General features: G+C 40.6%; 1 pseudogene; it reads right to left on the bottom strand.

The window, feature by feature from the left end:
- Window positions 1-589: 589 nt before the first annotated feature.
- On the bottom strand, window positions 590-10,582 carry LOC136147898 (nucleosome assembly protein 1-like 1 pseudogene; annotated as a pseudogene).
- Between the last annotated feature and the right edge of the window lie 4,448 nt (window positions 10,583-15,030).

Here is a 15,030-nt window from a genome sequence, read left to right as displayed (position 1 = left end):
GTCTCTGCTTTTTAATATGCTATCTACATTGGTCATAAATTTCCTTCCAAGGAGTAAGCATCTTTTAATTTCATGGCTGCAGTCACCATCCACAGTGATTTTGGAGCCCAAAAAAATAAAGTCTGACACTGTTTCCACTGTCTCCCCATCTATTTCCCATGAGGTGATAGGACCAGATGCCATGGTCTTAGTTTTCTGAATGTTAAGCTTTAAGCCAACTTTTTCACTCTCCTCTTTCACTTTCATCAAGAGGCTTTTTAGTTCCTCTTCACTTTCTGCCATAAGGGTGGTGTCATCTGCATATCTGAGGTTGATATTTCTCCCAGCAATCTTGATTCCAGCTTGTGCTTCCTCCAGCCCTGCATTTCTCATGATGTACTCTGCATAAAAGTTAAATAAGCAGGGTGACAATATTCAGCCTTGACCTACACCTTTTCTGATTTGGAACCAGTCTGTTGGTCCATGTCCAGTTCTAACTGTTCTAACTGTTGCTTTTGAAAATAGGCTTTTCAAATTATGTAAATTCCTCCTTTCCAAGGAAGCAGAGGGTAAACCAGTGTAGGTTATCCCTAGGGCCACGTACATCCTGCTACAGCTGCTTGCCCTTTGCTGGGTTTTGATCCTTCTCTGAGTCATAGTCTGGATCATTTTCCTCATCTCCTTCTTCTCCCCTTTCCTCATCTTTGTCTCTACTGTTTTATCATAATCATCGTCATCTTCTTCAGTAACTTCTCCAGTCAAGTATAATACTGATCTTGGGATTATATATTCATGTAAAAAATGATGACTTTTAAGGTGTGCAGGAAGAATAGCTTCAGCAGCAGCAGCAGATCTCCACTCTCAGGAATTTCAGGAGGGACAAACGAAAGAAAGAAAATTAGAAACCATTTTGGTCACAGTACCAACAGACCCAAGTCCCTTGTTTCTGCTTCCTAGTAGTTTTCAAAATGACAATCTTTTCCAGTCTACGTAGCATCGTGTATAACCCATAATTTCTGGTCCATCAAAAGACAAGGGATCCGAGTCATCTGGTTCTGACCTCATATTATGTGTCTTAGTCAACACTTCACTTGTGAAATATTCATTGGGTTCAAAGTGAAATCTGAAGACAAAATACATAGGCTGGCCTGTACCTAAGAACTTCACTTGAGTACCTTGCAAGTGCTTCAGCGTAGGTTTATCATTTTCCTGAAACATACCACTGAGCAAATCAACACTTAAAAAACAGTCAACCAAAATTCAGGAATTCCCTTTAGGTCCTCTTTCTCTTTATCCTTTTTCTCATCTTCAATCTTGACCTTTACTGTTAACCCCTCCAAAATTTCATCTTCCTCATATGGTTTCCATTCACATTCTTCTTATGTAGGTTCATAAATGATCTCAAATGGCTTATCAGATAGAGGCTGGTAGAAAACAGCATACTTTCCTTCAAGATCATAAACTTCCTCACAGAATTTGGCTTCTATCTGGACACATTTAACTTGTATCTTCTTAAGATATCTCTTGTTAAGAGATAACTAATACAATATGGCATGCTACCTGTCATCTCAAAGCCAAACATCATGAGATGTTTACTTCAATAATATCCAGTTATTCTTAGCTTTATCACTTTCAAAATCATTTTTAACGGGCTTTTTAATGACTGATTAGTTCCCTCTGCTATTTGCTACCATAGCGTACATCCATGAGTTAAATCATTTATACACCCCAACAGACGTAAGTTTCATGAGGTCCCGTATGGGATCTCTCTTGTCAATATTATGTCACTAGCACCTGCCACAATGCTTGATATATGGTAAACTATAAGTAAATATTTGAGGAATGAATAGTTAAATGAATGAATGATTGGATGAGGATATATAAGGAGATAATATAAATGCAACGAGATAAAGAACCCATGTGTGCAGAAGGTGCTGTGACAGTACAGAGGAATGGCATTTAATTCACACCACTCCCTTCTGGTGTGAATTTTTGGCAAGTTACTAATCTTTCTCTCTCTCTAAGGGACAGCTTCCTTATGCATAAAATTAGGATATAGCTCCTGCCTCATAGGGTTGTTGTATTCATAAGCTAATACCTAGTAGGAAAAAAAAATGATAATAACACTTGGGAATTTAGAAAAGAGCTCCATGAGAAATGAATATCTCAGTAGAGTCTTTTTTTTTTTTTTTAAGATTTATTTATTTATTGGCTGTGTGGGGTCTACATTGCTGCACTCAGGCCTTCTCTAGTTGTGGCAAGTGGGGACTACTCTTTGCTGTGATGAGCTGGCTTCTCATAGCTGTGACTCCTCTTCTTGCAAACCATGGGCTCTAGGCTCAAGGCTTTTGTAGTTGCTGCGCGTGAGTTCAGTAGTTGTGGCACATGGGCTTAGTTGCTCTGCAGCATGTGAGATCTTCCCAGACCAGGGATGGAACCAATGTCCCTTGCATTGCAAGGAGGATTCTTAACCACCAGACCAGCAGGGAAGGCCCTGGGTAGTCTTAAAGCATGAATAAAAATTAGGCAAAAAAAGTGGGGGGGAGGGGGTCAGAAATCTAGGCAGAGAGAAAAGCAGAAACAATTTCAGAGGTTAGAAGTAGCGACGTGCATGTAGAAAACTCCATGCAATTCAGTATCACCAGAGTATAAAATGCAATGAAGGGAAGTGGCAGAACGTGAGGCTGGAGATGGGAGGAAGGGCTAGGAACATGGAAGATTTCCTATGTTATATTATGCTTTTGGAATTCTGAAAAAAATTAGGACCATTGAAAGAGATTGCTTATATTTTCATTTTTAATATACTATTCCAATTAACTTTAAAATCAATAACCTTCACGCCCACTGAAATGCCTATATTAAAAAAGATGGACAATAATAAGTGTTGACAAGGGTTCAGAGAAATTGAAACCAGCATGCATCGCCATTGAGGATGTACAATAGGCAGCTGCTTTGGAAAACAGGCAAGCAGTTCCTCAAAAAGTTAAACAGAGTTGCCACATGATCCAGAGGTTCCACTCCCAGGAATGCACCCTAGAGAAATTAAAACAGTCAGTCCTCTCAAAAACATGTGCATGAACATTGGTAGCAACATTATTCATAACAGACAAAAAGTGGAAACAACCAAACTTCCAGAATTGAAGAATGGACAGATAAAATGTGGTACAGCCATACAATGGAATCACAAAATTCGCCCATAAAAAGAAATGAAATATTAATTCATGCTCCAACATAGATGAACCTTGAAAACATTATGCAAAATGAAAGAAGCCAGGCATAAAAGGCCACGTTATGATTTCATTTATAAGTAAAGTTTAGAATAAGAGATAGAATGTAGATTAGTTGTTGATAAGACTTTTTCTAGGTTCGTGTGGAATAGGGAGTGACTGCTACTGCATAAGGAATTTCTTTTCCAGAATACAAAATTGTTCTGAACTTAGATTATGGTGATGGTTGAACAATTCTGTGATTATACTAAAACCACTGTACACTTGGAATGGTTGAATTTTATGGTAATGTGAATGATATCTCAAAATATGTCTTTTTATTAAAAAGCCAATACTCTTTCCAACCTATTATTTTGTTACCTGGCTATTACTATTATTATTATATTATAGGTTTCTCTTATATAATGTGACAAAACATATGCTATGAAAGTCATACATTTTGTTTTACAATATTCTGTAGCATTACATTTTTACTTCTTTAAAATTTCCAATAAAGAAATAGTTTTAAGAGTTCCTAGTCACATACTTAAACTTTACTGTTATTTCTATCATATTGAAATTGTATCATTTCCAGGGCACATTGCAACTATAATATAAGGAACATTGGAGGTAGAGTTTCCTTGTATAGTTGGTACTTTTTATTTTATTTTATTTTTTTTATAGTTGGTACTTTAAACCAAACCTAAAATATATAAATTTATGACTTATGGGAACAAAAGAAACAGTCTTAGAAGAATATAAATATATATGTTATTGCTTTGAGTTGAGAAAAAAAATAAATTTTTTTGTATGTGAGAAATTATTTGCTACAGCACAGGGAATATAGTCAATATTTTATAATAACTATAAGAGTATATTCTTTAAGCATTGTGAATCACTGTTTTACACTTAAAATTTATATAATATTGTAAATCAACTACACTCCCCACCAAAAGTAAAAAAAGAGTTCTAAAAAAAAAAAAAAAAAAAGAGTTCTTTGCTACAAAAAAAAAAAAATCACCACATAATTTTTTTCCCCACCTAAGGCTATCTTACACCACAAATCCTGAAAGATATTTGCTGACTTTCAACAAAGGGGAGATGACTGCAAAGATTCCTGCCCTCTGATGTGTATGCCTTGTATGTAATCCCCTCCCCTTAAGTGTGGACCCAGTGAATATGTCAGAATATTATTCCTGTGATTAGATTACTAATCAGTGGCCTTTTGGTTAAACAAACAAACAAAAAGATTATATTTGGTGTATGTGTGTGTGACTCTTTGCGACCCTATGGACGGTGGCCCACCAGGCTCCTCTGTCCAGGGGAGCCTCCAGGCAAGAATACTGGAGTGGGTTGCCATGCCCTCTTCCACGGTATCTTCCCAACCCAGGAATCAAACCTGTGTCTCCTAGGTCTCCTGCTTTAGCAAGTGCACAACACCTTGATTTCAGCCTGCTAAGGCCTTGACCAGTTCAGTTCAGTTCAGTTCAGTTGCTCAGTCCTGTCCGAATCTTTGCAATCCCATGGACTGCAGCACGCCAAGCTTCCCTGTCCATCACCAACTCCCGGAGCTTACTCAAACTCATGTCCATTGAGTCGGTGATGCCATCCAACCATCTCATCCTCTGTCATCCCCTTCTCCTCCCGCCTTCCATCTTTCCCAGCATCAGGGTCTTTTCAAATGAGTTAGTTCTTCGCATCGGGTGGCCAAAGTACTGAAGTTTCAGCTTCAGCATCAGTCCTTCCAATGTATGTTCAGGACTGATTTCCTTTAGGATGGACTTGTTAGATCTGCTTGCAGTCCAAGGGACCCTCAAGAGTCTTCTCCAATACCACAGTTCAAAAGCATCAATTCTGTTCAAGCATCAAGACCTTGACCAGAGGACCCAGCAAACTCAGACAAGACTCTTTCTTTATCTCAAGGTTTTAGGAGAGAAATCAACACAAGAGGTTAGAGGAAATGCTTCTGATTCTGTTGATGTCACATCATCTCAGTAAGAAAAGCTGTGGAACTCATTATTATGGCAGTGCCACACCTGTCCTTTTTGCAACATGTGTCAATAGAGCTCAGGCATCTCAAATATACTGGGAGAAATTTAATTTGACCCAATCCTGTATTTCCTAGAAGACCAACACTTGCTATGAACAGACTCAGGAATACCTACAAGGAGAAGTGTTCTTACAAAGGCAAACTGATTGGAAGTGTTACTGTGGAATTTGTCCTAAAGCTGAAAGATGGCACAAGAATAGGCTACATTTCCTTGGATTGTATGTTTATTTGGTGGCTGATGGGGGTGAGGATGGGGCTTCCCAGGTGGTTCTAATGGTAAAGAATCCACCTGCCAAGGCAGGAGATGAAAGAGACATGGGTTCAATCCCCAGTCTGGAAGATCCCCTGGAGTAGGAAATGGCGACCCACTCCAGTATTCTTACCTGGAAAAATTCCATAAACAGAGGACCCTGCTGGGCTATGGCCCTCCATGGGGTCACAAAGAGTCAGACACACGGAGGCAAGGGTAGCTGATGAAGAATGTGATGTTCCTCCGGGGTCAGGATTTAAGGTGAAGCAAGTCACTCCTTTAGGGGGTAAAATTTAAGTGGTGCCCAGAAAACTCAGTAATCAAGATGAATACTATTTAATATAATACTCAAAAAATAAAAATTGGTGCAAAAATTCCTATTAAAAAAAAACAAAATATCATAATGTAAAGATAGGATCAATTTTACTAATTTGCTCTTTTGTTTCAGGCCCCAGTATAGACAGGCATATCAATGCTTGGTTCTACCACTGAACCAAGATTACCTGAAGACAGAGCTGTCTTAGAAAATAATTTAGAAAACTATTTCTTTTTGGTTTTCCTGTTTGGTTTTTGTTTCTCAAGAAAATCTGGATAGTCATGATCAAAGCAACTTCTTGGAAGTCACCTCCACAATTCCCAGGATTAAGACGGCTGATCACTGACCTTTCTAACCTCTTCTTTTGAAAATCTGCTACAGAGAATTCCCTGGCGGTCCAGTGGCTGGGACTCTGCTTTCACTGCAGAGGACCCCGTGTCAAGCTTTGATGGGGGCTCTAACTTCCCTCAAGCCACGCACTGGGGCCAAAAAAAAAAAAAAAACCAGAAATATAAACGTCTATCTTCAATAAAACTAGGAAATATTTGTATCCCCAAACCCCAATATAGGAAGACAAAAAGCAGGTGGAATGGTCAGCAGAATTTTGCAGAATACTCTCAAGAAGCAAGACTGCCTCGGGAAAGATTGAAACCTTCTCTGGAAGGTAGCGGAAGGAACAGGGCATTGAAAGAAGTGAGTGGTGTCTGAAAAGACTGAAAAAGCAGTTAGCGATACAAGCCTCCCTCCGTCCATCAGGACCACCCCTCCCCCACGCCCGCAGTACTTTCTGGGGCGGGGGGCGGGGGGAGGCTTTCTGGGGAGCAACAGGCGGAAAGAGGGCAGAGGTGAGGATTTAATGAAAATGAAAGTCTGCATTCTGAACTGAGATTCCCCAGTCCTCTTAACCTCACTCTGTGCTACAGCTGCCAACAGCCGGGCTTATCCTTCCCGGCGGATTAGAGGCACTTTTTCTTGATAAACTAAATTGCTACAGACAAAGTACCTACACACGCGGACAAAGCACCTACACACCCACAAGCTCGCTGCTACCTCTTTCATCTAAGAGTAAGCCCACAAGCTGACAAGACCTACCCACTCACACAGAGCTTCCAATCAGCTTTGCAGCCATTCATTTGAGAATCTGAACAAACATCCAAGGATCACCAGATCTTTGAGGCAAGTTTCCAACAGTACAGACAGAGCCCAAAGCAAATAAACCCAGAGGGGGTTAAGAAAAACTCAGGGGAACAGATAATGCAGAGGTAGCCAAACATTTCAAAAAGCAAATTAGCATTCTCAGGGAGATAAGATTTTGTACTCCTGAAATAAGACTGAAATTCTCTCCGGAAGGAAGGGAAGGGAGAGAGGGAAGGAAATGACAGGAAGAAGGAAGAGACCTCAGAGAACAAAAGGTGCTTTTGAAAGTTAAAAATGAGGGTGAAGTAAAAAATATAAGAAAATTAAAAGGTTAAGCCAGGAAATTCAACATTTAACCAAGAGTTCCCAAAAGAGGGGACGCAACAAAATTATCAAGGAAATAGCACAAGAACATTTCCCAGAAATAAAGCCCAAGTCTCTAGTTTAAGAGTATATTGAATATACAGATATGGAATCATTATGTTGTACACTTAATATAACTAATATAATATGTCAATTATATCTCCTTTTTTAAGGAAAAAAAGACCACATTGAGTGCCCATTATAATAAATTTTAAAAATAGCAACTCAAATACATATGAACTTGAAATTTCAGAATGCAATAAGAGATATGATTCTAGAAGCTTTCAAAGAAAGATCACATACAAAAAACTGGAAATTAAATAGTATTAAATTTCTCAGCAACAATGGATGCTAGAAGACAATGGATAATGGTCGTCAAAATTCAGAATTAGAAAACAAATTTTTAACTTAGATATATTTAGACATGCATAGTATCAAAATGTTTATCTTCTTTTTACCCTTGCTCCAGATGCTACTGGGGGATGCACTCCAGCAAATAAAAGAGTAAGCCAAGAAAGCGTAGGTCATCAGATTCAGGACTCTGATTGTCCAAGGATGACTGCTGTGTGATAGGTCTAGAAAAAAATCAGTACAGATTCAAGTCTGAGGCCAGACTTCTCTCTAGGAGGGAGGTCTACAGGGAGAGGAAATGGCAATGAAAGTGTGAAAAATGGAATTCACAGGCACTTTACAGAGGAAGGAAGTGGAAGGAAATTCTTCAAACCTAGCTAGAAGTTCAAAGAAAACTAAGTTGAGGGGGGAAAAAAGGTGGGGTGGGGGAGGTTAATGTCATCATTCTATACTCAGGCTAAGAAGTAAACAGCATAAATGTGTAAAACATTAATATGCTAGTGGTATTGAAAACTGGAAAACTAAGGAGGAATCTCATATTTTCCTAAACACAGAAAAACTTTTAGGCATAAAGATATGCTTTACAGTAATTAATTATAAAATCAAATATTGAAGGCAATCTCAGTGTCCAACAAGTGGGGAATAGCTAAATAAATTGTGACTTATCGCTTCATGGAATTTAAATTAATAACATTACAGTCATTGCTGCACATCAACAATTCATTATAGAACCTGCCTTGAGAGCAGCTTACATTGAAAGAACAGAGAAGAGAATGAGAGTTGCTTGTGTGCTACTGATAGGGATAGAATAGGATAGTTATACAGGTAGTTGTAGAAGTCCCAGTAGGGAACAGCAGATAGGGAGGGAAACCTAGGAAACTTTGGGAGACCACTCCCAAGTTAATGATCACTCAAGCTTTTGGAAGGTGAATTAAGCAGACTTGCTTAACTCTAAAGCCATAAATAAAAGCATGAGATATGCCCCAGGCCATTAAGTGAAAGAAAAATGTTACCACTCTTCTTCTAATATGATAATCCTAGTTTGACCTCATAAGGTCAGACACTCTCCTGCCTGATAGGAAGAAACTAGTGATGTATAAGCCTCAAGGCTATGTCTACTTGAAGAAGGCAGTCTCTTCCCCTTCCCTTTGACTATAAAATTGTATCCCACCTAATCCTTGGGGTGCGCTTCCCTCATAGCTCAGTCAGTAAAGAATCTGCCTGCAATGCAGGAGACTTGGGTTTGATTCCTGGATTGGGAAGATCCCCTGGAGAAGGAAATGGCAACCCACTCCAGTATTCTTGCCTGGAGAATCCCATGGACAGAGGAGCCTGGCGGGCTACAGTTCATGTGGTCTCAAGAGTCGGACACAATTGAAGTGACTTTCACTTTCACTAATCCTTGGGGCAGAGCTCCCTCACCTGCCTGCTTGCATCTCTTACAAGATTTATGTTAATAAATCTATTTCTTGCCTATCACTTTGCCCCTCACTGGATTCCTTCTGCACTGAGACACAAAGAACCTGAGCCTCAATAAATCTAGAGAACAGGTAAGTGATAAAAAATTGTTGTTTCAAGCCCGAAGTAGGGTTTTGGCTGGGTTCGAGTCCCAATCTGAAGCGAAGGGTTTTATTACTATTGTGAGAAACTAAAATGAAATGCCTACAGAAAGATCAGTCAATCAAGTAAATCCCCAAACAGGCAGCCTCAGAGCCCCCACGTGGCTAATATTCAGGATTGTCAGTAGGAAGTAGGAAACAGAAGGTAGATGTTTTGGTAAACCTGTATCTGATGGCTTTGGGAAGAAAGACAGGAGGGTTAGTAATACCATGATCTCAAAATTGGAACAAGACGGATGACAGGAGCAATGTCAGCATACTCAGGAGTGACCTCATTCACTGTGCACTGGGAAATCACTGGGGAAGGTCTTGGATACATCCAAGATCAGAGGACTCACATTCCCCTTTTCCTAGGACCAGAACCTCAGCCAATCAAAAAAGCTACGCTTCTTCCCCAACAACTCCAGGCATGAAGTCCTGGCCGCTTCTAAATAGGATCAGTGAGGCCAGGAAGCAGGGACCCTGGTAAACCTACTGATGACTACAAGCCCCAGAGGCCCCAGAGTCATCTGCCCCGACTCTTGGAGCATTATGCAATATGACTGCTAGATGGCTTCAACAGCAGGGCCCTTTAGGGCTTGAAAAACTGAAAACTTTGGCCCTGCACTCCCCCCCCACCCCCAAAACAGGACAAACAAAAACACTCCATGATTACAGGAGTCTGTATTACATTTTCTTGTCTTAGTTAAGACTAGTTTTGAGATAGAAACTGCAGTCAGAAAGTAGAAGTTCCCTGTAAGAATACAGAGGAAATCTCTTGAACCCATAGCCAGGGAACCAAGAATGGAAAGCTGTCACAAACAAACCCAAACGCCCTCTTAGTCTGTAGCCTGTCTGCCTGTCCCTTTCTCCTTCTTTACATCCTCCATCCCTCCCTCTCCCTCCCTGCCTGTCTCTCTATGCCTTTCTTCCCTCCCCTCAAGGACTCTCCCTCTGTCCTGTCCTTGGGTGGGCTTCATCCTCTTCCCTGGCAAACCTGGAGAGGCAGTTTTGTCTCCTGCTCAGCTTGCTTTTTCTTAAGAGAAACATACCCCTTCCAGACTTCCGCCTCCATTTTACTGAATAGAATTCTCTGTGGTTCACAAATATCAAGTACTTCTGACTCATTTTGAACTTGCTGGCTCAGCTGTCCTTCTCCAGCACCAGTCTGGCAAAAATCCCAGTCCTCAATCAGCCCTGTGGTTCCTATTATCATTTGTGTACCTGTGCTGCTGTGAACACCTGCAGAAAACCAGCACCGCTCTGAATTCGTGGTTTCTGGTCCCCACTGGGCTCTTCCAACACTATCCAGGAATTCTCTGACTCCCCCATCCTGTTCACACACCCCTTCACAGACCTTCCTTACTCTTCTCACATCTCCAATCCTACTGCCTCTCCATCACTAGTACCAAATTTCCATGTTGATTACAATAGAAAGAAAATGGAAGTGGTAATAATAGTAGAATGTGCGAGTGAGTTAAAGTCGCTCAGTCATGTCCGACTCTTTGTGACCCCATGGAATTCTCCAGGCTAGAATACTGGAATGGGTAGCCTTTCCCTTCTCCAGGGGATCTTCCCAACCCAGGGATCGAACCCAAGTCTCCCACATTACAGGCAGATTCTTTACCAGTTAGCCACAAGGGAACCCCAATAATAGTAGAAGGCTGTTAGAAATAACAATAGAGGAGAAACATAATAAAAACAATAAAACTCTGTTAACTCTTATCAGCTAAACATTCTTTGATCTTTTCCTATTAACAAGACAGACATCTCTTCCCTTACCTGAGGCTAATTCTTTTACAGTGCTCCTCTCTTATATATTATTATACTTGCTGAAGGCTCACCCCACCAGCTAACCTTTTTTTTTTTTTTTGGCATCGTGCATAGCTTGTGAGATTTTAATTCCTGGGCCAGGGATCAAACCCAGGCCTTTGGCAGTGAGACCACAGAGTCCTAACCACTGAACTGACAAGGAATTCCCAATATCCTTTAAAATTTTTAATTTTAATCTTTTTTAAAGAAAAGTATGTCTTAAACACAAACTGTTTTAGCCTGTGTACTGGAGAGTATTGTGGTGAACTAGACAGATATGGCTTCCCTCGTGGCTCAGCTGGTAAAGAATTCGCCTGCAATGTGGGCAACCTGGGTTCAATCCCTGGGTTGGGAAGATCCCCTGGAGAAGGGAAAGGCTACCCACTCCAGTGGCCTGGAAAATTCCATGGACTGTATAGACCATGGGGTCGCAAAGAGTCAGGCACGACTGAGCTACTTTAACCCGTGAACTTCCCCAGAATTCAGACTTTGAGTTAAGATTTAAAATTTGATCTGTTACATAACAGGAAGTACAGGGTGCTGTGGAAATAGCAAAGAATTTAATCTTACATAGGAAGTCAAATAAGATCTTGAGAAAGGTAAAATTTAAAGCTGCCACTTAAGGGTTGTAACAAAAGAGTTTAAGAAGAAGGAAAAGGTTTAAATGCTCTGCAGCTCTAGGGAAAATCTTATCAGAGATTTCCATGAAACTTGATAAGCTCATTCTAAAATTGACTTGGAGAAGAATAAGATTAAACCCAAAACAATTTGAAGATGAATAAGATGGAGAAAGTTGTCTTGTCAAGTCCTATTTTAAAACTATAATAATTAAGACCTATGATCTTGGTACAGAAATAACATCAAATCAACGAAACCCTCTGCATGCTGTACTTTCCTCCTCATCCTCAAGATACTAAGTGCTAAGGGCTAAGTGAAGTCGCTCAGTCGTGTCCGACTCTTTGTGACCCCATGGACTTCAGCCTACCAGGCTTCTCCGTCCATGGAATTTTCCAGACAAGAGTACTGGAGTGGGTTGCCATTTCCTTCTCCAGGAGATCTTCCCGACCCAGGGATTGAACCCGGGTCTCTCGAATTATAGGCAGGCACTTTACCATCTGAGCCACCCTCAGAAGAGGAAGTCATCCCTCAAAATACTACCTGACTACAGCTGCCCCTGGAGACTCTCAGACTGCCCCTCCCTCACAGTCTTGACTAGGTTTCATCTTATGGTGCTTCCACTACTTCTCCATCACAGAACTTAACACATTCTCTCCAATATCTGTCTCCCTATCTGTCTCTCTGTTAGGACAGAGACAATTACTCTCTTCCACCGTTGATCCTTAGCCTCCTGAAGTGAAGTGAAGTGAAGTCGCTCAATCGTATCCGACTCTTTGCAACACCATGGACTGTAGCCTACCAGGTTCCTCCGATCATGGGATTTTCCAGGCAAGAATACTGGAGTGGGTTGCCACTGCCTTCTCCAGAGATCTTCCCGAGCCAGGGATTGAACCCAGATCTCCCACATTGTAGGCAGACGCTTTACTGCCTGAGCCACCTGGGAAGCCTTCCTATAAGGGAGGACTTAAAGTGCTACCTCGAAGTTGATATAAAGATACTATCCTGACCACACCTCGCCAGTGTCTTAACTACTGTTGACTTTGCAGCCACTTTCCCTCCTTTATTGAAGATTTCATCAGTTCTGACCATAGTCGTTTTCTCCTAAAGCCAGAAAATTTTCTGAACTTTGACATGTACACAGACATGTCAAAATCCATCAAAAAATTTTTTTAAATATTTATTTGGCTGCGCTAGGTCTTAGTTGTGGCATGCAAGATCTTTAGTTGGGGCATGTGGGATCTTGTTCCCTGATCAGGGATCAAACCCAGGCCCTCTGCATTGAGAGCTCAGAGTCCTAACCACTGGACCACTAGGAAGTCCTCATCAAAAATTTGTCTTTGCAGTTTCTTGACATCCCAATTCTTTGAATAGACTTCTTCACCACAGTCTCTCATTCAGAGGTTTATAAATATACCTTTAAAATTATGAATTCAACCTTTCTGCTAAAGATATTAATGAGGATCATCCAAATGACAACAGTCAGAGACTATTTATTCGGAGCTTGTAATGGCAAAATACTTAGTCACCATCACTGGCTTTTAGCAAGCAGGAAATCTGTTATATATGTATATGTGTATATATGCTTTTCCATTTAGTTCATTACAGGATATATAGTTCCCTGGGCTATACAGTAGGATCTTATTGTTTATATACTTTACATATAGTAGTCAGTCCAGTTGCTCATTCATGTCTGACTGTTTGCGATCCCATGGACTGCAGCCCACCAGGCTTCCATGTCCATCACCAACTCCCAGAGCTTGCTCAAACTCATGTCCATTGAGTCAGTGATTCCATCCAACCATTTCATCCTCTGTTGTCCCCTCCTTCTCCTGCCTTTAATCTTTCCTAGCATCAGGGTCTTTTCCAATGAGTCAGTTCTTCGCAACAGGTGGCCAAAGTATTGGAGTTTCAGCTTCAGCATCATACCTTCCAATGAATATTCAGGACTGATTTCCTTTAAGATGGACTGGTTGGATCTCCTTGCAGTCCAAGGGACTCTCAAGAGTCTTCTCCAACACCACAGTTCAAAAACATCAATTCTTTGGCGCTCAGCTTTCTTTACAGTCCATCTCTAGGGTGTATCTGCTAATCCCATACTCCTTATTTATCCCTTCCCTTCCCCTTCCCCCTTTGGTAACCATAAATTTGTCTTCTCTGAATGTGGGTATGTTTCTGTTTTATAAATAAGTTCATTTGTACCATTTTTTAGATTCCACATATAAGTGATATCATATGATATTTGCTTTCTCTGACTTACTTCACTTAGTATGATAATCTTGAGGTCCATCCATGTTGCTACAAATGGCATTATTTCATTCTTTTTATGGCTGAGTAGTATCTGGTTGTATCTATATATCATATCTTATTTACTTGTTTATCTGTTGATGAACATTTAGGTTGCTTCCATATCTTGGCTATTATAAATTGTGCTGCTATGAACACTGGGGTGTATACATCTTTTCAAATTAAAGTTCTCTCTGGACATATGTCCAGTGAGTTCAGGGAGAGTTACCTGCCTAATGATGCCTACTGGAGGATGTTTTTATTTATTTATTTATTTTTTGGAGGGTGTTTTTAATTCAGACTGTTGACTGCACTCTTTCTGGAGAGGATCCGAGTATGGGACTGTTTCTGCGCGTTGTGGCACAGTGTCCTGGCCAGAGGTCTTGTGTTTTCTATCTCTCATGTTCTCAACTTCATTATTGAGAACCCTAGTCACATTTCAGCTCTCCCATACAAGGTGAATGTGAAGATCCTCACTTAACTCAAAAACAGCTGCTAAAGAACGGTTGATTAAGTTAGAGTCTGTTTATCTTTCTATGTAGAAAACAAACTTTCTTTTTTCTTGTTATGAAAGCAATGCATGATTGCACCAATTGGAGTCTGTATTGCAAACAGCGTAATACAAATTTTGTTAACTTAAATTCTTTTTAAAAAAGTTTATCAGAAATGTGTCAGAGTTGTTCACAGAATCAAACGGAGAAATGAAAACATGAATATCTGAAAAGATAGCAGCAAGGGCAGCCCCTCTAACCTGGAACTAAATGACCAATACTTTCAAGGGCTGCCTTTCAACAAATATTCACTAAACTCCAACTACAAGCCTGGCACCACCCCAAGCCCAGTACAATCAAACACTATCCTTGTCTTTCAGGGGAGGAAAAGGAAGGTCAAGTAAGCCTTCAGCAAAGAAGAAAGGCTTGTAACAGGCTTTAAGTTCGAGTTGGCTGGGTGGATCAGGGAGACAACAGCATGAATAATATGCAAAGGTGCCAAAAATGATGGATGGCATATAGGGGAGACATAGTAGTTAGGGAGGCGGGGGAGGACACTGGAGGACGCTGTGTGCA

Source organism: Muntiacus reevesi, chromosome 16 (genome assembly GCF_963930625.1).
Source record: "Muntiacus reevesi chromosome 16, mMunRee1.1, whole genome shotgun sequence".
Taxonomy (NCBI): domain Eukaryota; kingdom Metazoa; phylum Chordata; class Mammalia; order Artiodactyla; family Cervidae; genus Muntiacus; species Muntiacus reevesi.
The sequence above is the reverse complement of the archived record's forward strand: the minus strand, read 5'-3'. Positions and strand labels throughout refer to the sequence as shown.